The sequence below is a fragment of the Theropithecus gelada genome, chromosome 3 (genome assembly GCF_003255815.1).
Source record: "Theropithecus gelada isolate Dixy chromosome 3, Tgel_1.0, whole genome shotgun sequence".
NCBI lineage: Eukaryota > Metazoa > Chordata > Mammalia > Primates > Cercopithecidae > Theropithecus > Theropithecus gelada.
Genome location: NC_037670.1, coordinates 1,976,068 through 1,995,360, shown reverse-complemented (window position 1 = coordinate 1,995,360; position 19,293 = coordinate 1,976,068). Strand labels below are relative to the sequence as shown.

The following is a 19,293-nucleotide window of genomic DNA, read 5'->3' as shown; positions in this document are numbered from 1 at the left end:
GACAAGGAAATGACTCTCAGGTCTTGGGCAGCAGAAGGGAGGATCATGGAGAATGTCCTTGTTCTGTATCACCTCAAAGAAATAGAGGCCCAAAGACAGTTAACTCATCCAAGATCAGAGACAGCAAGTTAAGTTATCCAAGATCAGAGACAGTAGGTTAACTTATCCAAGATCACACAGCTCAAAAGTGATGGTACTGGTTCCTGAGAAGGCAAAAAGGGACCTATCCCTGTGCCTGCCACTGTTCAGTCCCTCCCCGTGTCCCCCCAGTACCCTCTGCAGAGGTCAATCCTACACTAGCATCCAGGCCTGGCTCAGCTCATCCTCTCCAGGAAGCCTGTCCCACCACAGCACCCACTGGTTGACAGGAGACCCCACAGAAGAGAGAGGCTTAGCAGGAGATCAAAGAGGACGATGACAAGTGGTGCTATTGTATTTGAGGCTTCTGGCCTTTCTCCACTTGTACCCCCCGAAAAGGGATCACAGCCCTCTGCCTGGCAGGCGTTTCCCCCACAGCTGAGCTTCTCGAAATGGGCCTCAAACAATTCTGGTGCGGAGAGAGGTGAGTGTAGGTGGAATGATCTTCCTCGGCGACATGTAATTTTTTTTTTTTTTTTTTTTGAGACAAGGTCTCACTCTGCTGCCCAGGCTGGAGTACAGTGGCAGAATCATAGCCCACTATAGCCTCCAACTTCCAGGGTCCAGCGATCCTCCCACTTCAGCCTCCTGAGTAGCTGGGACTATAGGCACACACCACCATGCCCGGCTAATTTTTTATTTTTTGTAGAGACAGGACCTCATTATGTTTCCCAGGCTGGTTTCGAACTCCTGGATGCAAGCAACCCTCCTTCCTTGGCCTCCCAAAGTGCTGGGGTTACAGGCGTGAGCCACTGCACCCAGCTAGCAGCATGCAATTTGACATAGTTCCTTAAATTGAGATGAAAGTGGAATGTTTACAGAGGAGACGATGTGGGGATGTCCTAGATAAAACTGGAGCCCGCCAAGAGCTTGGACCCAACCAGTGGGGCTGTACGGGCTCCTCAGTCATGGGGACATCAGCAGAAGAGCTTGCCAGGGCCAGGTCTGAAGGGCCCGGTCCATGTTGCAAAGCCAGGCCTCCCAGGCCGTCCACGCTCCAGCATGGCCAGCCTGTCTGCCTCACCACATCCCACTCATGACAGCCCATCCCTTCTCCTCACCTGGTCATGCACTCCAGGGTGGCCTCAGGGGAGGCAGATGTGGGATGGGCAATTCTTCCCATTTTACTGGGAAACTGAGGCCCAGGTAGGCAAGCCTGACTTGCTGGAGTCACACAGGAAGTTGGCAGCTCTGCTCCATCCCTGGGTCTGAAGCCCCTGCTCTGGGGAAGGAGAGGTGGGGCGCTGCCTTCCCAGAGTCCCCTCAAGCTGGCAGGGATGGCTGTACCCCCAGGGTCAGAGGAGAACTAAAAGAACTGGGTCCGGGGAGAGCCCTTGTGTTTGCCCGAAAGGGAGCTGGAGAGGGGCGGCTCGGCCCATATGCAGGGAGGAGCTGTGGGGAGCAGCAAAGAGAAGTAGATTTGGTGGGTAGAGGGGCCCCCACTTAGTTCTACTCCTCCCCGCAGCCCCTCCCAAACGGGCAGGGCTCTCCTGTCCCTTTCTCCTCTCCTGCAGCAAGCCCTATGGGAAGCGGCCTAGCTGGTGAGTGGCAGCTCAATCTCTGCTTAAATGCCTGCAGCGATGGGGAGTTCACTACCTTCCAAAGCTTTTAAAAAATGTTAACCACTGCTATTCAAGAACAATTCTAGAATTTTTTCTTTTGAAAGACAACGTCTCATTCTGTCTCGCAGGCTAGAGTGCAGTGGTGTGATCACAGCTCACTGCAGCTTTGACTTCCTGGGCTCAAGCGATCCTCCCTCCTCAGCCTCTCGAGTACCTGAGACTACAGATGTACAGATGTGCAGCACCACACTGGCTCATTGTTTTCTCTTTTTGTAGAGACAGGGTCTCACTATGTTGCCCAGGCTGGTCTCCTGGCTTCAAGCAATCCTCCTGCCTTGGCCTCCCAAAGTGCTGGGATTACAGGCATGAGCCACTGCATCTGGCGGTTTTTTGTTTGTTTGTTTTTGGGAGAGTCTTGCTCTGTCACCCAGGCTAGAGTGCAGTGGTGTGATCTTGGTTCATTGCAACCTCTGCATCCCCCAGGTTCAAGCGATTCTCCTGCCCCAAGCTCCCAAGTAGCTGGGATTACAGGCGTCTGCCACCATGCCTGGCTAATTTTTATATTTTTTGGTGGAGACAGGGTCTCAGCATATTGGCCAGGCTAGTTTCGAACTCCCGACCTCAAGTGATCTACCCGCCTCAGCCTCCTAAAGTCCTGGGATTACAGGCTGAGCCACTGTGCCCGGTCCTGCTGTTGCTTCTGAGGTTTGAAAACCGCTGCCTCAATGCTCCTGACTCAGCTCTTCTTACTCAAAGTTTCCCCCACCTCGTCTACTCTGTTCCTGCACAGTCACCCTTTCCTCCGGCGCCCTGGGCAGGTCTCTCTCTGCCAGCTCCACGCTTCTGAGAGGCCCCCAGCCTGCCTGCCACCCTGCCTGCAGTAAATACCACTCAGGTTTCACCTACTGAACATGGGCCCCTGGATGTGTCTCACAGGATCACAGATCCAGCCTTGGAGACCAGCACCACCATCACCCTTCCAGAACCTTCTGCCCTCTTCACACCCTGCTGCTGCCTCTAGATCCTAACCCCATCCCTCGTGGGGCCCAGCTGCCCATTGCCTGGGTTCAGACCTTCTCAACCCTCCCTGGCTTCTCTGCCCTATTTTTGCCTTCTCCAATCCACCCTCAGTGGGTGGAAGTACGGTTACCATGGTAACCTGAAGACAACGCAAATCTTATTGTATCATTACAATGACTGGAAAAACCGTCAGTGCCACAAAATAAAGTTCAAGTCACTAGCTTTGCAGTCCAGGCCCTTTACCATTCTGGCAGCATTTTTGGGGGCTATTCTCCTTCCCCCTACTGCACAACCCCGCCTGGCCACCCCAGGCTCAGGCTGCAGAACAGCATAGACCAGGGAATGGCTTTGGCCTCTTGCTAACTACCTGGTTTTTGTCTCTTTCAGGCTGTTTGCTCAGTTGCAAAATGGGAAAGACAACAGCATCCGCCTCACAGGCTAAGCGTCTAAGAAGCTGTGTGTGAAAAGCCCGCAGCACAGGGTCTGGCACACGTGCACATGCGAGATGGGAGGAGGGGATTTCCCAGCTCCTCATCTCTGCAGGGACTGGCCCCTGGCCTAAGGAACACCAGTTCTCCAAGGAGGGGGAGCTTTCCCTGACCCCCCGATGTGTGGCACGCAGAGGAGAGCGAGCTGCTTCTGGAAGGGGAGTTGGGGGAAAGGGCAAGTTAGTCTTTACTGAGGGTGGCAGTGAGGTGGCACTTTGGTCTCGCCTTGGCTGCAGAAACCCATCCTGCTCCTGTCTTATTTCCTGGGGATTTCAGCTGTGTGCAGGCACAGATGCATCTCCCAAGTGCCCCACACGTGCCTTGACCTCCTCTCCTCCCTCTGGCCAGTACTGAACCTCTTGGTGATCCACGATGGCACCTCTGTGTCCTACATCCTTCTCTGGCCGTCTCCTTCCCTCCTTCCAGCCCTCCCTCTAGGACCCTGACCCCAACCGTCCTTCATCCCCATGAGGACATTCAGTCCACTGTCCCTCCTGTATCCCTCCCTGAGAGAAGGAGCAGGCAGAGAGGATCTTGCATGAGCCTTCAGCAACCCTCTTCCACCCATCCTGTTTCTTTCTTCTTCTTCTTTCTTTTTTTTTTTTTTCCAGAAAAATAGAGATGGGGTCTTGCTATGTGGCTGGTCTCAAACTCCTGGGCTCAAGTGATCCTCCTGCCTCAGCCTCCCAAAGTGCTGGATTATAGGCATGAGCCACTACACCCAGCTTCATTCCTTTTCTAAGTAGGGTACTCCTTTTCTTGCCATTCCCCCCATCCTCCTTCTTCTCCCACCACTCACCTCCCTCTCTACTGAATATGCTGAAGATCATGCAGCTGCTGTTCCTACCTCTAAAACCCTCTCTTGGCTGGGTGTGGTGGGTCACATATGTAATCCCAGCACTTTGGGAGGCTGAGGCGGGTGGATCATTTGAGGTCAGGAGTTTGACACCAGCCTGGCCAACTTGGTGAAACCCCATCTCTACTAAAAAATACAAAAAATAGTTGGACGTGATGGCACGTGCCTGTAATCCCAGCTACTCAGGAGGCTGAGGCAGGAGAATCGCTTGAACCCAGGAGGCAGAGGTTGCAGTGAGCTGAGATCATGCCACTGCACTACAGCCTGGGTGATAGAACAAGACTCTGCCACCTCCCTTCACCAAAAATATAAAGCCCTCTGCATCCATTCCACTCTCCACTCTTGTTCATTCTCTCCTGCCCTCTAAATGGTGATCTGTCCTTGGCAGATTCAATCACTTGTCTTTCTCATTCTCTCCTGAGTCCACTATTCCACTCTGGTCCCTACCTCTTCCCCCAAAACTGCTCTGAACCATCCCACTGCAACTTGTTGCTTAGCCCCTCCATCTAGTCTCAGGCATTAGGACTGACCTCCCAGCAGAGGCTGGTGCAACCGATCACCTCCTGTAGTAAGTTTCTCTCTGGGCTTTACTTGCGGGCTTTCCTGTGTCTCTCTCTTTTTTTTTTTTTGAGACAGAGTCTTGCTCTGTTGCCCTGTTGCCAGGCTGGAGTGCTGTGGCGCAATCTCAGCTCACTGCAACCTCTGCCTCCCGGGTCCAAGCGATTCTCCTGCCTCAGGCTCCCAAGTAGCTGGGATTACAGGCACGCGCCACCACGCCCGGCTAATTTTTGTATTTTTAGTAGAGATGGGGGTTTCACCATGTTGGCCAGGATGGTCTCGTTCTCCTGACCTTGTGATCCATCCGCCTCGGCCTCCCAAAGTGCTAGGATTACAGGCGTGAACCACCGCACCTGGCCCTCCATACATTTTTGATGTACAAATAAATGAACCCAGAGGATTAACTATGAGTCTAAAGGTTTACATAGGCAGGACCTGTGTAATAGCTGCTGGTAGCCAGGAGGGGACAGCAAAGAGCCACCCAGTGTGGATGAGACCAGAGCGGTGGTGGGGAAAGAGGGTGCGGCCACAACCCACTTCAGGAACCAACACCAAGCCCTAGGCTAGTGGGAGACCCTGCCCTGGGTTCTGAAGTATAATAAAATGGTAAAGACTTAGGTTCAAATCTCTGCCACACTATGCTGTGTGGCCTTGAGAAAGCTGCTTAATATCTCTGAGCCTCAGTCCCCTCCAGTAAGTCCGGCTACTCGGGGAGATGACATGGTAACGTGAGTGGGCTTTGTAACCAGCAAATCGTAAGTGTGATGGGGTCAGGCGTGGTGGCTCACACCTGTAATCCCAGCACTTTGGGAGGCCAAGGCGGGTGGATCGCTTGAGGTCAGGAGTTCATGACCAGCCTGGCCAACACAGCAAAACTCTGTCTCTACTAAAAATACAAAAATTAGCCTGGCGTGGTGATGGGTGCCTGTAATGGGATTACAGGCATGAGCTATCATGCCCGGCCCCCTGTAGGTTTTTATGACTTACTAGAATGTTCTTCGGATGGAATATTATAGCAGCTACCTGGGTAGAGGGTCTCTCCTGCCTTAGTCACCACCACTTTTCCCAGCATATCCTGAACAGCCCCCATTAGCTGTCCTGGGTTTTCTTTTTTCTTTTCTTTTTTGCGACCAAGTTACACTCTGCCATTCAGGCTGCAGTACAGTGGCGCGTCTCTCAGTTCACTGCAACCTCCGCCTCCCAGGTTCAAGTGATTCTCTTTTCTCAGCCTCCCAAGTAGCTGGGATTACAGGCATGCACCACCATTCCTGGCTAATTTTTGTGTTTTTAGTAGAGTCAGGGTTTCACCATGTTGCCCAGGCTGGTCTCAAACTCCTGACCTTACGTGATCCACCCGCCTTGGCCTCCCAAAGTGCTGGGATTACAGGCATGAGCCACCACACCTGGCAGTCTCTCTAATTTAATTCAGTGCCACTGTAGGCAGGTGGGGTGTGGCTTGGCTGGGCATTATAGAGCTACCAGCTACAAATGGTGTTCAGCCCCTGGGATCAAGTGTGGGTTGTCTCAGCCCCTTGCAGGCAGGGCTAGAGTTCCTTCTGGTACAAATTGGGGGACCCAGCTCCCCCATCCCTCTGCAACCCCAGGCCCCCCACCAGGTCCCCTCCAGTTCAGCCTGGTGCCTTCCAGCACCTCTGGCCCCTAGAAATCCCTGGCCCACGGCTCCCTTGACCTGAGGCCTGAAATTCACCCACTGCCCTCTGAGGCTTGGTCCAAGTCCAAGTATGCCTTCCTCTCCAGCCAGACGCCTGCTCACCACTCAGCATGTCAGAGCAGGCAGGGCCTCTAGATTGTAATGGAGAAACTGAGGCACTGAGGGCAGATGTGATATCCCCAGTTAGGAAAACATTAAAGACATTCTGGGCTTCTCTCTCTCTCTCTCTCTCTTTTTTTTTTTTTTTAGAGACAGGATCTCACTCTGTCATGCATGCTGGAATCATGGCTCACTGCAGCCTCCAACTCTTAGGCTCAAGGGATCCTCCCACCTCAGCCTCCCGAGTAGCTGGGAATACAGTCGTTCGTCCCTACCATGTCTGGCTAATTTTTAAAAATGTCTTTACAGGATGGGATCTTTCTCTGTTGCCCAGGCTGGTCTCAAACTCCTGGGCTTAAGTGATTTTTCCCATCTTGGCCTTCCAAAATGCTGGGAATATAGGTATGAGCCACCACGTCTGGTCTGAGTCATCTCTTTTGACCCAGAACAAAACCAGCCCAGGAGTGGCTGTACTCTCACCCTACACTGGGGAGGCCCACAGCTTCAGGGTGCAGTGGAGCTCTTGCAATTTAACGACTGATTCATCTTCAAAAAAGCACAATCTCAACCAGGCGTGGTGGCTCACACCTGTAATTCCAGCACTTTGGGAGTGTGAGGCGGGCTGATCACCTGAGGTCAGAAGTTTGAGATGGCCAACATAGTGAAACCCCGTCTCTACTAAAAATACAAAAATTAGCTGAGTGTCGTGGTGCACACCTATAATTCCAACTACTCGGGAGGCTAAGGCAGGCGAATCACTTGAACTTGGGAGGTGGAGGTTGTGGTGAGCCGAGATCATACCACTGCACTCTAGCCTGGGCGACAAGAAGCAAAACTCCATCTGAAAACAACAAAACAAAACAAAACAAAACAAAAAAAGCATAATCTCTTTCAGAATTTTCACCTTCTCATGGTGGTTCTGTTAGGAAAGGCTTCCATGGGAGCCTTCAGTAAGTGACCTAAAAAAAATCTCAGAGCCATTCTTTTTTTTTTTTTTCAGATGGCATCATGCTGTGTCACCCAGGCTGGAGTGCAGTTGCACAATCTCAGCTCACCGCAACCTCCACCTCCCAGGCTCAAGCCATCCTCCCACTTTGGCTTCCTGAGTAGCTGAGACTACAGGTGCGTGCCACCGTGCCTGGCTAATTTTTAAATTTTTTGTAGAGACGGGGTCTTGTTATGTTGCCCAGGCTGGCCTCAAACTCTTGGCCTCAAGTGATCCTCCTACCTTGGCTTCCCAAAGTGCTGGGATTACAGGGGTGAACCACTGTTCCTGGTTTAGAGCCATTCTTCTTTTTTGGTGGTTCTGAGACGGAGTTTCACTCTTGTTGCTCAGGCTGGAGTGCAATGGCGCGATCTCGGCTCACTGCAACGTCCGCCTTCTGGTTTCAAGCGATTCTCCTGCCTCGGCCTCCCGAGCAGCTGGGATTACAGGCACCTGCTACCACGCCCAGCTAATTTTTTGTATTTTTAGTAGAAACGGGGTTTCACCATGTTGGCCAGGCTAGTCTCGAACTCCTGATCTCGTGATCTGCCTGCCTCGGCCTCCCAAAGTGCTGGAATTACAGGCATGAGCCATTGCGCCCGGCCCTAGAGCCATTCTTAACAGGGTTTGTTCCCCTGGAAACTTCCCGAAGCCTCACCCTCCTGGGAATTCCCTGCTGGGTGCCACAGTCATCTCTTCACCTCTCGGTTTCCACTCTCCTATCGTTGCACCGACATCCGGCTGTTAGGCCTTCTTCAAGCATGGACCTTCTCATGCTCAGTCTCTCTGTGCTGTGCAAGAGTCTACTGGGTGGGCCTCACAGAAGGTTCCAGGCCCCGGCGCAAGCCCAAGGCAAGCGATGATCCAAAATGGACCCAGATAAAGTTTCTGCCACTATGCATTGGGGGCTTTTGGTAGGAGTCCAGTTCAATTTTAGAAAAATAAAAATACATGTCTCGCACTTCTGAGTGTGCAGACTAAGGTCCATTCTGTATTTGCAAACGAGGACAAAAAGAAAGGCGGTTGGGTGCGGTGGCTCACCCCTGTAATTCCAACACTTTGGGAGGTCAAGATGGGCGGATCACTTGAGGCTGGCCAGGAGTTCGAGACCAGCCTGGCCAACCAGCTTGGCCTTTCACCATGTTAGGGTGCCTAAAAATACAAAAAATCAGCCGGATGCTGTGGCACATGCCTGTAATCCCAACTACTCAGGAGGCTGAGGCAGGAGAATCGTTTGAACCTGGGAGGCGGAAGTTGCAGTGAGCCGAGATCATGCCACTGCACTCCAGCCTGGCCAACAAGAGCTAAACTCCATCTCCAAAAAAAAAAAAAAAAAAAAAAGAAAAAGAAAAAAGGCAACTGGGGGAAAACAGTCTTCCCAGCTCACCTGGCACTGCCCGTCTTTTTCCATATTCAGATCACATGGCGAGGCAGGTGTACTTGTCTGTCTTAGTGATAAGGAAGTGAAGGCTCAGATTCCCACAGCTAGTCAGGTGGGTACAGGCACTTGAACGAGGCGCTTTCCCATGGCCCATATGCTGCCTGGGACCCTGAAGGCTGACTCCTGGGCACTGCCCCAGCCACCTGCCTCTCTACAGACTATGTGCCACCCCTCCACCTGCCCTGGGACACCTGCCTCCAGATGAAGGGGCCTGCTATTGCCTCTGCCTCCCCCAGCAGACCCCAGCTTCCACTCCAATTCACCTTGGAACTGCCGGTGCTGGCCCAGGCCAGGCTTTGGGGACCGTGCGAGGGAGGGCTTGAGAAAAGCCCATGCTTGTGCAGGAGTAGCCCTCTGTGACCTCTGGTGAACCCTTGGAGACTCCCAGGAGCCTGGACATGTTCCCAGCCCAGCATGACTAGAGGCATGAGTAAGTGTGGAGCTGGTTCTCCAGGCGGCTACCTGGCTTGGGTGCCAATGCCATCCCTGAGGGCTGGGGCCATGGCCACCTGCTAGCCCTGGGACACACAGTATTAACACGTCACTCACACTGAGCCTCAGTTTCCCCCTCTGTAAGGTGGGCTCTAGCGTCTACCTCCTAGGTGTGAAGCCTAAATGAGATGCCTCCTCTGTCTGCACTCCGCTGTAACCCTGGTTCCTAGAACAGCGCCTTGCCCCAGCAGGACCTCCTGAAATACGTGTGAAAGGCACCCGCATACAGCACCCAGTGCAGGGCCAGAAACCCAGTGACCTCTCAGCTGGGTGCCCACCAGAGCCGCACTCACTGCATTGTGCTGCTGCAGCTTCCACTGTCTCTACCTTTCCAACATCACCTGACCATTCTGCCCCTCTGAGAGCTCCAGAAACACACTTCTGGCATCCAGTGACCCCCCAACCCCTGCCGTTCACCCCGCCAAACACAGCCCACCCTCCTCTCTGCCTCTCAAAGTCCCATCTTCCCCTGAGGCCCAAGCACAGCCTTCCTTACTCCAGGAAGCCCTCTCCAACTACCCCTCACCCTCCTGATCCCCCTTCTGGGGGTTCCCATGGCCTGTCGGCAGCCGCCACATCACTGTACCCTAAGTACTTTTTTTTTTTTTTGAGACAGAGTCTCGCCCTGTTGCCCAGGCTGGAGTGCAGTGGTGCGATCTTGGCTCACTGCAACCTCTGCCTCCTGGGTTCAAGTGATTCTCCTGCCTCAGCCTCCCAAGTAGCTGGGATTACAGCTGCGTACCACCACGCCTGGCTAATTTTTGGATTATAAGTAGACACGGGGTTTTACCATGTTGGTCAGGCTGGTCTCGAACTCCTGACCTCAAGTGATCCTCCTGCCTTGGCCTCCCAAAGTGCTGGGATTACAGGTGTGAGCCACAATGCCTGGCCCACCCTGGAGGCTCTGGCCAGTCCTTAGTGCTCACCACGTGGCATGTTTCCCTGCAGGGACAGCCTCTGCAAATCTGGGTTTGGGAGGCCAGGGCACAACCCATGGTGGACATGGAGGTGGATGGGTGGCTTAAAAAGGGTCAGGAGGCTGGGCATGGTGGCTTATGCCTGTCATACCAGCACTTTGGGAGGCCAAGGCAGGAGGATCACTTGAGGCCAGGAGTTTGAGACCAGCCTTGCCAACATGGTGAAACCCCATCTCTACTAAAAATACAAAAATTAGCCGGCCGTGGTGGCATGTGCCTATAATCCCAGCTACTCGGGAGGCTGAGGCAGGAGAATCGTTTGAACCTGGGAGATGGAGGTTGCAGTGAGCGGAGATTGTGCCACTGTACTCCAGCCTGGGCAACAAAGTGAGACTTGGTCTCAAAAAAAAAAGAAAAAAGAAAAAATATATATATATATACACACACACACACACATATAAAACACAAAAAAAGGGTCAGGAGAGGCACTGCACTGTTGAAGGCGGGGTAGACACCCCCCACATCTTACCACCACACTTGCAGTTCCCATGGAGACACCCCTCCATCTGTGGTTAGGAACCCACTCACCGAAAACCTCATCTATTCACTAAGGTCAACCAGACCCCCTTTATCAGGAGTGGGCACACTGACCTGGCCTGACCCCTCCCTCCTGAACCCAGACTGGGTAAAACTTAGAAATCACTGGTACCACCACTCCTTTCTCTTCCCCAGGATGTGGGGCCACATTCAAGCTTAGCCTTCCTCCATCTACCTGGGTCAGGCGCCCAGGTGAGGTGGCTAAACAGAAGGGCAGGGGCCTAGGCCGGGCACGGTGGTGCACACCTGTAATCCCAACACTTTGGGAGGCTGAGGTAGGTGGATCACTTGAGGTCAGGAGTTGGAAACCAGCCTGGCCAACATGGTGAAACCCTGTCTCTACTAAAAATACAAAAAATAGCCAGGCGTGGTGACAGTTGCCTGTAATCCCAGCTACTCAGGAGGCTGAGGCAGGAGAATCGCTTGAATCCGGGAGGTGGAGGTTACAGTGAGCTGAGATCACACCGCTGCTCTCCAGCCTGGTTGACAGAAAAGAACTCTGCCGCAGAAAAAAAAAAAGAAAGGCAGGGGCCTGGCTTCTGTTCCCAGCCCCCAGAACCTGTGCCCCACAGCAGGCTTAGCTCCAGCCCCCAGCACCATGACTGGGCCCTATTCCCAGTGCCCCTCCACAGCCAGTGCCTCTTACCAGGCTTTGGGATGAGTCCTTGGAAAGGCCTAGAAGAGAAACAGAGGCAGGGGTGTCATGGGGAGGGCCTGGAGGATGAGGAAGACACCCCTGGGATGCAGTGGCCTCGGTCTCTCCTGGGAGCACCCCAGACCTACGGCAGCAGAATCTGCATTTTAACAAGCTGCCCTGGGGTTCTGTGTGTGCAGGACACTGAGACGATGTGGCAGGGTGCTGGCATTGGCAGTGTCACTCTGCAGGACGCAGACCTGGGCCTTGTGCAGGCTCTGCCCTGGCTGGCCCTGGGACCTTGGGCAAATCCCTCTGATGGGGGCTGAATGCCTTTCCCGGGGGCTGGGGGTGCAGTGAGCGGGTGTGGCTGAACAGGTTGAAGATGCCCTTGAAGGCTGCCCTTGCCATGGTGGGGTGACCAGTCCCACTTCTGAAGGGTTCCCTGTACTCGGGCTGGCCTGCAGTCCCTTTCTGGCCACCCCCAGGACCCAGGATGGTGCCAGGAGAGCCACATTGTCCAGTAGGGAGAGCAGGACCTAGGGAAAGGCTAAGGATTCGCAGGTATAAGCCTCCATCTGAGCTAGTCCCGCCTCTTCAGCCTCATCCTTTCCCCTGAGTACCTGGTGACTGTGAACTTGATCTTGTCGGCCACGGCAAGAATCCTCTCCAGGTTCTGGGAGCCGAAGGTGCAGGGCTTTCGGAACGGAATTCCCGGGGGCAGCCCCTCAATGATCACGGAGCGGGGTTATTCTTGATCCGCTTGTAGGGGACCTGGACCGGGTACTTGATACCCAAGACTTCCCCTGTGGGTGAGAGGCAGGGTCCTGCCCATCAGGAGTGAGAGGCAGCGTGGGGTGTGTGTACATGGGATTGCAGGGGTGTGAATGGAAAGACATGCGTGCAGGAGAGTGAATGGCACGAGAAAGGTCTCGGGTAGCACCGTGGAAAGGTATAGGCATTACAATCTGAGCTATTTGATCAGAACATTAAAAAAAGGCCAGCATGGTGGCTCATGCCCGTAATCCCAGCATTTTGGGAGGCCAAGGCAGGAGGATCACTTAAGTCTAAGAGTTCGAGATCATCCTGGGCAACAGAGCAAGATCCTGTCTCTACCAAAAATTTCTAAAAAATAGCTGGACATGGTGGTGCATGCCTGTAGTTCCAGCCACTTGGGAGGCTGAGGCAGGAGGATTGCTTAAGCCCAGGAGTTTGAGGCTGTAGTGAACCATGATCACGGGTGACATGGTGAGACCCTGTCTCAAAAAAAAAAAAAAAAAAAAAAAAAAGAAAAGAAAAGAAAGAAAAAGACACACCAATATGTTCCTATGTCATATGCTCCTTTTTTTTGTTTTTTTGAGACAGAGTTCTGCTTTTGTTGCCCAGGTTGGAGTGGAATGGCACGATCTCAGGTCACTGCAACCTCTACCTCGCAGGCTCAAGTGATTCTCCTGCCTCAGCCTCCTGAGTAACTGGGACCACAGGTGTGCACCACTGCACCTGGCTAATTTCTTTTTTGTATTTTTGGTACAGATGGGGTTTCGCCATGTTGCCTGGGCTGGCCTTGAACTCCTGAGCTCAAGTGATCTGCCTGCCTCAGCCTCCAAAAGTGCTGAGATTACAGGCATGAGCCACCGAGCCAGGCCCCTGTCTATTAAATTCTGTGTGTAGTAGTTGAAAGTGTGTCTCACCTCATTGGTCTGCAAGGCTCATGAGTACAGGGACTGTGTCTGTTTTACTCACGGCAGTATCTCCAGTGGCTGAGATAGTGCCTGGCACATAGTAAATGCTCAAGACATACACGTAAAGGGGTGGATCGTTTCCCCAGAAATGCCCTCGACTGGAACTGGGAAACCTCCCATTTCTCTGCCCACAGCAGCTGCGTGTCCCTCCCTGGGGGTTCTGCGCTGCTTACCGTATTTCTTATTGAAAAGCTCCTGGACCTGCTCCCTTAGCGTGTGGGCGATGTAGATCCATGAGAGCCTCGCGTCGTAATTTTCTGCAAAGCGCAAAACGATTATGGGTTTGGGCTGTTCAGTGAAAAGGCATTTGGTGACTTTTAAGGAAGATGATTTTCTAATTATGGGGAACTCCTTCTCTGACAATTAACGGATCTTTGGAGTGGGCCCCTCAGGTCCTTCAGCACCAATGTCTTGATGGAGATGTGTGTTTTCCAGAAGGACATGCACTGTTACCACAACAGTGATGACTTGGAAATTAAGTTAATTGTTGACATTTGAAAACCACCAAACCAATAAATAAGCCCCGGAGGGGAGGGGCACCATGGAGTGCGGAGTCCTGTGCCCCGGGCTGGCGAGCAGGGGACGGGGGCTTCATGAAGTCACTGGGGGGCTGGAGACAAGGAAGGAATGGAAGCCCAGCTGATCCAGCAGACAGTGGAGGACGGGCAGTCCCCACAGACACAGCGGACGGGCCTGGCAGCTCCCAATGCAACCTCCACCTCCCAGGCTCAAGTGATTCTCCTGCCTCAGCCTCCTGAGTAGCTGGGACCACAGCCATGTGCCACTGCACCTGGCTAATTTATTCTTTGTGTTTTTGGTAGAGATAGGGTTTTGCCATGTTGCCCAGGCTGGCAGCAAACCCCTGAGCTCAAGTGATCCACCTGCCTCAGCTGGGATTACAGGCATAAGCCACCGAGCCACCCTCACCCATTAAAAACCCCCAAGTGTGGCCAGGCGCGACGGCTCATGCCTGTAATGCCAGCACTTTGGGAGGCCGAGGCGGGAGGATCACCTGAGGGCAGGAGTTGGAGACCAGCTGGGCCAACATGGTGAAACCCCATCTCTACTAAAACTACAAAAATTAGCCGGGCATGGTGGTACATACCTGTAATCCCAGCTACTCAGGAGGGTGAGGCAAGGTAATCCCTTGAACCTGGGAGGTGGAGGTTGTAGTGAGCCGAGACTGCATCACTGCACTCCAGCCTGGATGACAGAGCAAGACTCTGTCTCAGAAAAAACAAAAACAAAAAGCTGGGCGCAGTGGCTCACACCTGTAATCCCAACACTTTGGCAGGCTGAGGCCGGCAGATCATCTGAAGTCACGAATTCGAGACCAGCTTGTCCAACATGGTGAAACCCCATCTATACCAAAAAAATACAAAAATTAGCCGGGTGTGGTGGCATATGCCTGTAATCCCAGCTACTCAGGAGGCTGAGGCAGGAGAATCGCTTGAACCCAGGAGGCAGAGGTTGCAGTGGGCCGAGATTGTGCCATTGCACTCCAGCCTGGGCGACAACAGTAGAACTCCATCTAAACAAACAAACAAACAAACAAAGTGTCAGCATGCGCTGGAAGGATCCAAGACCACCATTTCTCTCTTTCCCTCTCTCTTTTTTTTTGAGACAGGGTCTTGCTCTGTTGCCTAGGCTGAAGTGCAGTGGCACGATCTCGGCTCACTGCAACCTCCGCCTCTGAGGTTCAAGCGATTCTCCTGCCTCAGCCTCCCAAGTAGCTGGGATCACAAGTGCACACCAACTTGCCCGACTAATTCTTATATATTTTTGGTAGACACGGGGTTTCGCCATGTTGGCCAGGCTGGTCTTGATCTCCTGGCCTCAAGTGATCTGCCCGTCTCGGCCTCCCAAAGTGCTAGGATTACAGGCGCGAGCCACTGCACTCGGCTTCTGATTTCTTTTCTTAAAAATAGATATAGAGACAGATTCTATGTTGCCCAGGCTGGTCTCGAACTCCTGGCCTCAAGCCATCCTCCCTCCTTGACCTCCCCAAGTGCTGGAATTACAGGCGTGAGGTGCGGCACCTGGCTCCTATTCTGATTTCAAAGCACTAAGACCACAGCTGATTGCTGAATAAGGAGTGGGCATGTCAGCTACCTCAGTGGGGATGGCGGGGGCCGCGGGGGGGGAAGGGGAGGAGGGGAGCAGGCAGGCTCCTGGGCCCTATACCTTCCCATTCCCCAAGTTCCCCCCACCATCCACCTGTAGGCACCCCCTGTCCCCTGGAGTCTCTAACACAGAGCTGGCAGGGTACAGCCGGGCCTGGGCTGCCAACCTGGCTTGCCTGGTTCCTTAGGCCCTGAGGTTGGGGGCCAGCTCCTCCCCACTTCCAGCCTGGCCCTCCAAACCCAAACCAGGTCAAGGTCATGGTGCTGGGACAACAGACCTCCCCCTGAGCTCAACCTTACCTTGAAAGCCCTGTCTCTTCAGGTTCTCGTCCACCAGAGGGTCCCCGGAGTCCCTCTCTGGGGGCAGGGCAGGGGGAGAGAAGCCAAGTGAGGAGGCAGTTCCTGGGACCCAAGATGGCATCGTTAGGGGAAACCCAGTGCGGGGGTGTGGGGAGAATGCCAGGGCCAGGATGGGAGCAGGACAGAGGCAGCAGGAGGAGGGGCTGGTGGCAGAAGCCCTTGGGGCCCTCCCTTGCCCGCCCACACCACAGCCTGCGACCCCACGCTGGGTACCTTGACTCTCCACGATGGGCTCTTGGATTCCCTCACTGAGCAGCTCGGGCCTGGAAAACACAAGTGGGGCTATCACAGAGGTCCCTCCAAGCATCTGTGGGACTGCCCAGCCCTCCCCTCTGGGCCTTGGTCTGCCTATCCCTGTAATGGACCCTCCTGGGTCCGCACAGTTCAGGCCTGGAGTCCCTGCTGCCCCACATGTGGAATCTGGGGGGCTGCGCTGGGCTTGAAGGATCCAGCTGGGCATGAGACCTGCCCAGTCCTGAACACAACTGTCTGATATCTCACTCCTGCTCCCAGGACATTGCACGATTGTCACTACCTGGGATTGGAGCAGGTGGCCTCAGGGAGCCTCCCGTGGAGCTGGTTTAAAGTGTAGAAACGAGGTCTAGTGCAGTAGCTCACTCCTGTAATCCCAGCACTTTGGGAGGCCAAGGAGGATGGATCACTTGAGGTCAAGAGTCTGAGACCAGACTGGCCAACATGGTGAAACCTGTCTCTACTAAAAGTACAAAAATTAGCTGGGCATGATGGCAGGTGCCCATAATCCCAGCTACTTGGGAGGCTGAGGGAGGGGAATTGCTTGAACCCAGGAGGCAGAGGTTGCAGTGAGCTGAGATAGCGCCACTGCACTCCAGCCTGGGTAACAGAGTAAGACTGTGTCTCAAAATGAAAGAAAATAAAAGAAAATAAAGGAAAGGAAAGGAAAAGAAAAGAAAAGAAAAAAGAAAAGAAAAGAAAAGGAGTAGAAACAGTGGGGGCCCACTACATAGCAAGAACTCTGAGCTTCTGGAAAGGTCTGAGATCTACGGCTCACATCTGAGAGCTGCTGTGTCACTGCAGTCAGGAGTGCCAGTGACCAAGCCCAGCTTTGTATTCTGCTAATGTCTTTAGCTCCACAGACTCCAGAAAGCCCTGCCAGACATGAGTCAACCTTCTTTATCATAGAGCACTGCTTCTTAAGGCCCCATCTGCAGCACAACTTGTCCCCTTAGAGCAAGCCTGTTGGGGGGCTGGGGTTTGTGGTGGGTAGAGGACACTGGGAAAATCATGCTGGCCAGAGCGGGGCTGTCAGGGGATGGCAGGGTGGGCCATGGAGTGCAGAGGTAATGAGCTCTCTGGAGAGGTAATAAGCCTAGAGAGGTAATGAGCTCTCTCTCACAGGGGTAATCAAGCAGCTGAACCGAGGAGTCTCTGCCTGGGAGTGAGCCCAAAGGCCAAACTCTCAGGGAGGGCACCCCCTGGGTCCCTAGTAGATGAGGATTTGGTTCCCGCTCTGGCAGTGGGCATCTCTTAGGCTTCTGTACAGTGCCAGGCGCACAGCTGGGGTCACAGGGCCAGGGCTGGGAGGGGGAAGCATAGCCCTGCCTTGAACCACAGTCTCAGGAGCTAGAAAAGGTTTCAGATTGGCCAGGCACGGTGGCTCACGCCTGTAACCCCAGCACTTTGGGAGGCCTAGGCGGGCGGATCACGAGGTCAGGAGATCGAGATCATCCTGGCTAATACGGTGAAACGCTGTCTCTCCTAAACAACATACAAAAAAATTAGCCAGGTGTGGTGGCAGGCGTCTGTAATCCCAGTTACTTGGGAGGCTGAGGCAGGAGAATCGCTGGAACCCAGGAGGCAGAGGTTGCAGTGAGCCGAGATCGCGCCACTGCACTCCAGCCTGGGCAACAGAGTGAGACTCCGTCTCAAAACAAAAAACAAAAAACAAAAAAAACCCCAACTCGGGCGCTGTCGCTCGGCTGCAGAGGCTGCGGTTGGCGGTGGCTGCGGCGGCAGCGCAGGCTAAGCGGCAGCGCGGGAGTCCGCGGTTGGCGCTGCCCCAGCGGGGACCCCGCGGCTCGCAGGCAGCGGCCGAGGCGGGGCAGGGCGGGCGGGGGCCGGTGGGCGGCGGACGGGCCGGGACGATGACTCTGGAGTCCGTGATGGCGCGTTGCCTGAGCGATGAGGTGAAGGAGCGGATCAACGCCGAGATCCAGAAGCAGCTGCGGGGGACGAGCGCGACGCCCGGCGCCAGCTCAAGCTGCTGCTGCTCCGCAGGGGCGAGAGCGGGAAGAGCATCTTCTTCAAACAGACGCGCATCGTCCAGGGCGCCTGCTACTCGGAGGCGGCCAAGCGCGGCTTCACCAAGCTCGTCTACCACAACATCTTCACCGCCATCCAGGCCACGATCCGGGCCGTGGAGACGCTGAAGATCCTCCACAAGGAGGAGCAGAACAAGGCCAGTGGCTCCTGATCCGGGAGGCGGACGTGGAGACGGTGACCACCTTCGAGCACTGGTACGTCAGCGCCATCAGGACCCTGTGGGACGGACCCCGGCATCCAGGAGTGCTGCGACCGCAGGCGCCAGTGCCAGCTCTCGGACCCGGCCAAGTACTGCCTGACGGACGCTGCCCGCAGGGCCGCCTCGGGCCACCTGCCCACCCCGCAGGACGCGCTGCGGGGCCGCGTGCCCACCACCGGCATCTTTCGACCTGGAGAGCCTTATCTTCAGGATGGTGGATGTTGGGGGACAGCGGTCGGCTCCAGGAAGCGGATCCACTGCTTTGGGAACCTGACGTCCATCCTGTTTGTCGTCGCCCTCAGTGAATACCACCAAGTCCTGGCGGAGTCGGACAAGGAGAACCGGGTGGAGGAGAGCAAAGCTCTGTACCGGACCATCGTCAACTATCCCTGGTTCCAGAACTCCGTCATCCTCTTCCTCAACAAGAAGGACCTGCTGGAGGACAGTATCCTGTACTCGCACCTGGTGGGCTCCATCCCCGAGCTCAACGGGCCCCAGCGGGACGCCCAGCGGCGCGGGAGTTCATCCTGAAGCTGTTCGTGGACACGAACCCCGACGGCGACAAGATCATCTACACGAAGAACATCCGCTTCGTGCTCGCGGCCGTGAAGGGCACCATCCTGCAGCTCAACGTCAAGGAGCACAACCCGGTCTGAAAGCGCCCAGGCCCAGGGAGACCGGACGGAGACAAGGGCCCGGACAAACTTTCCTTCACACCGAGCCCGCGGCTGCCGCCGGGTGGCGCTGCTGAGCCCGGGCCGGGGCCTCTGCCTGCTGAGTTGTTTTGTTTTTGTTTGTTTGTTTGTTTTAAATATTTTTAACAAATGGTTTTTATTTCATAGTTGTCAGGGGATGTATATCTCTCCGAACACCTCGCGCGCCTTCTCACCTTTTGTCAACGGGCAAAGGCAGCCTTTTTCCGGCCTTGGCTTATGGCTCGCTTTTTTCTAAAAAAAAAAAAAACACCCAGCGAAACATAAAACACACGAGTGCCCCGTGTCCCCAGCGACTCTGGGCCTCACGGAGCCCCTTGCCAGCCAGCATGGGGGTGCCCACTCCAGCAGCCTCCGGCGACTGTCCTTCCAAACCCACGTGCTTTTTCTTTCTCT

General features: G+C 54.4%; 1 long non-coding RNA gene and 1 pseudogene across 1 annotated transcript in view; one reads left to right on the top strand and one right to left on the bottom strand.

Moving 5' to 3' along the window:
• Positions 1 to 12,196, bottom strand: part of LOC112620265 — a 34,936-nt gene extending 22,740 nt beyond the window's left edge. Inside the window, exons 1-2 of the long non-coding RNA XR_003118500.1 lie at positions 12,083 to 12,196; positions 11,472 to 11,500 (exon numbers count right to left, since the gene is read on the bottom strand). This is a non-coding gene — a long non-coding RNA (uncharacterized LOC112620265). The remainder of the gene's footprint in view (positions 1 to 11,471; positions 11,501 to 12,082) is intronic.
• A 5,611-nt stretch (positions 12,197 to 17,807) lies between these two features.
• LOC112620255 lies at positions 17,808 to 18,840 on the top strand (annotated as a pseudogene).
• Positions 18,841 to 19,293: the final 453 nt, after the last annotated feature.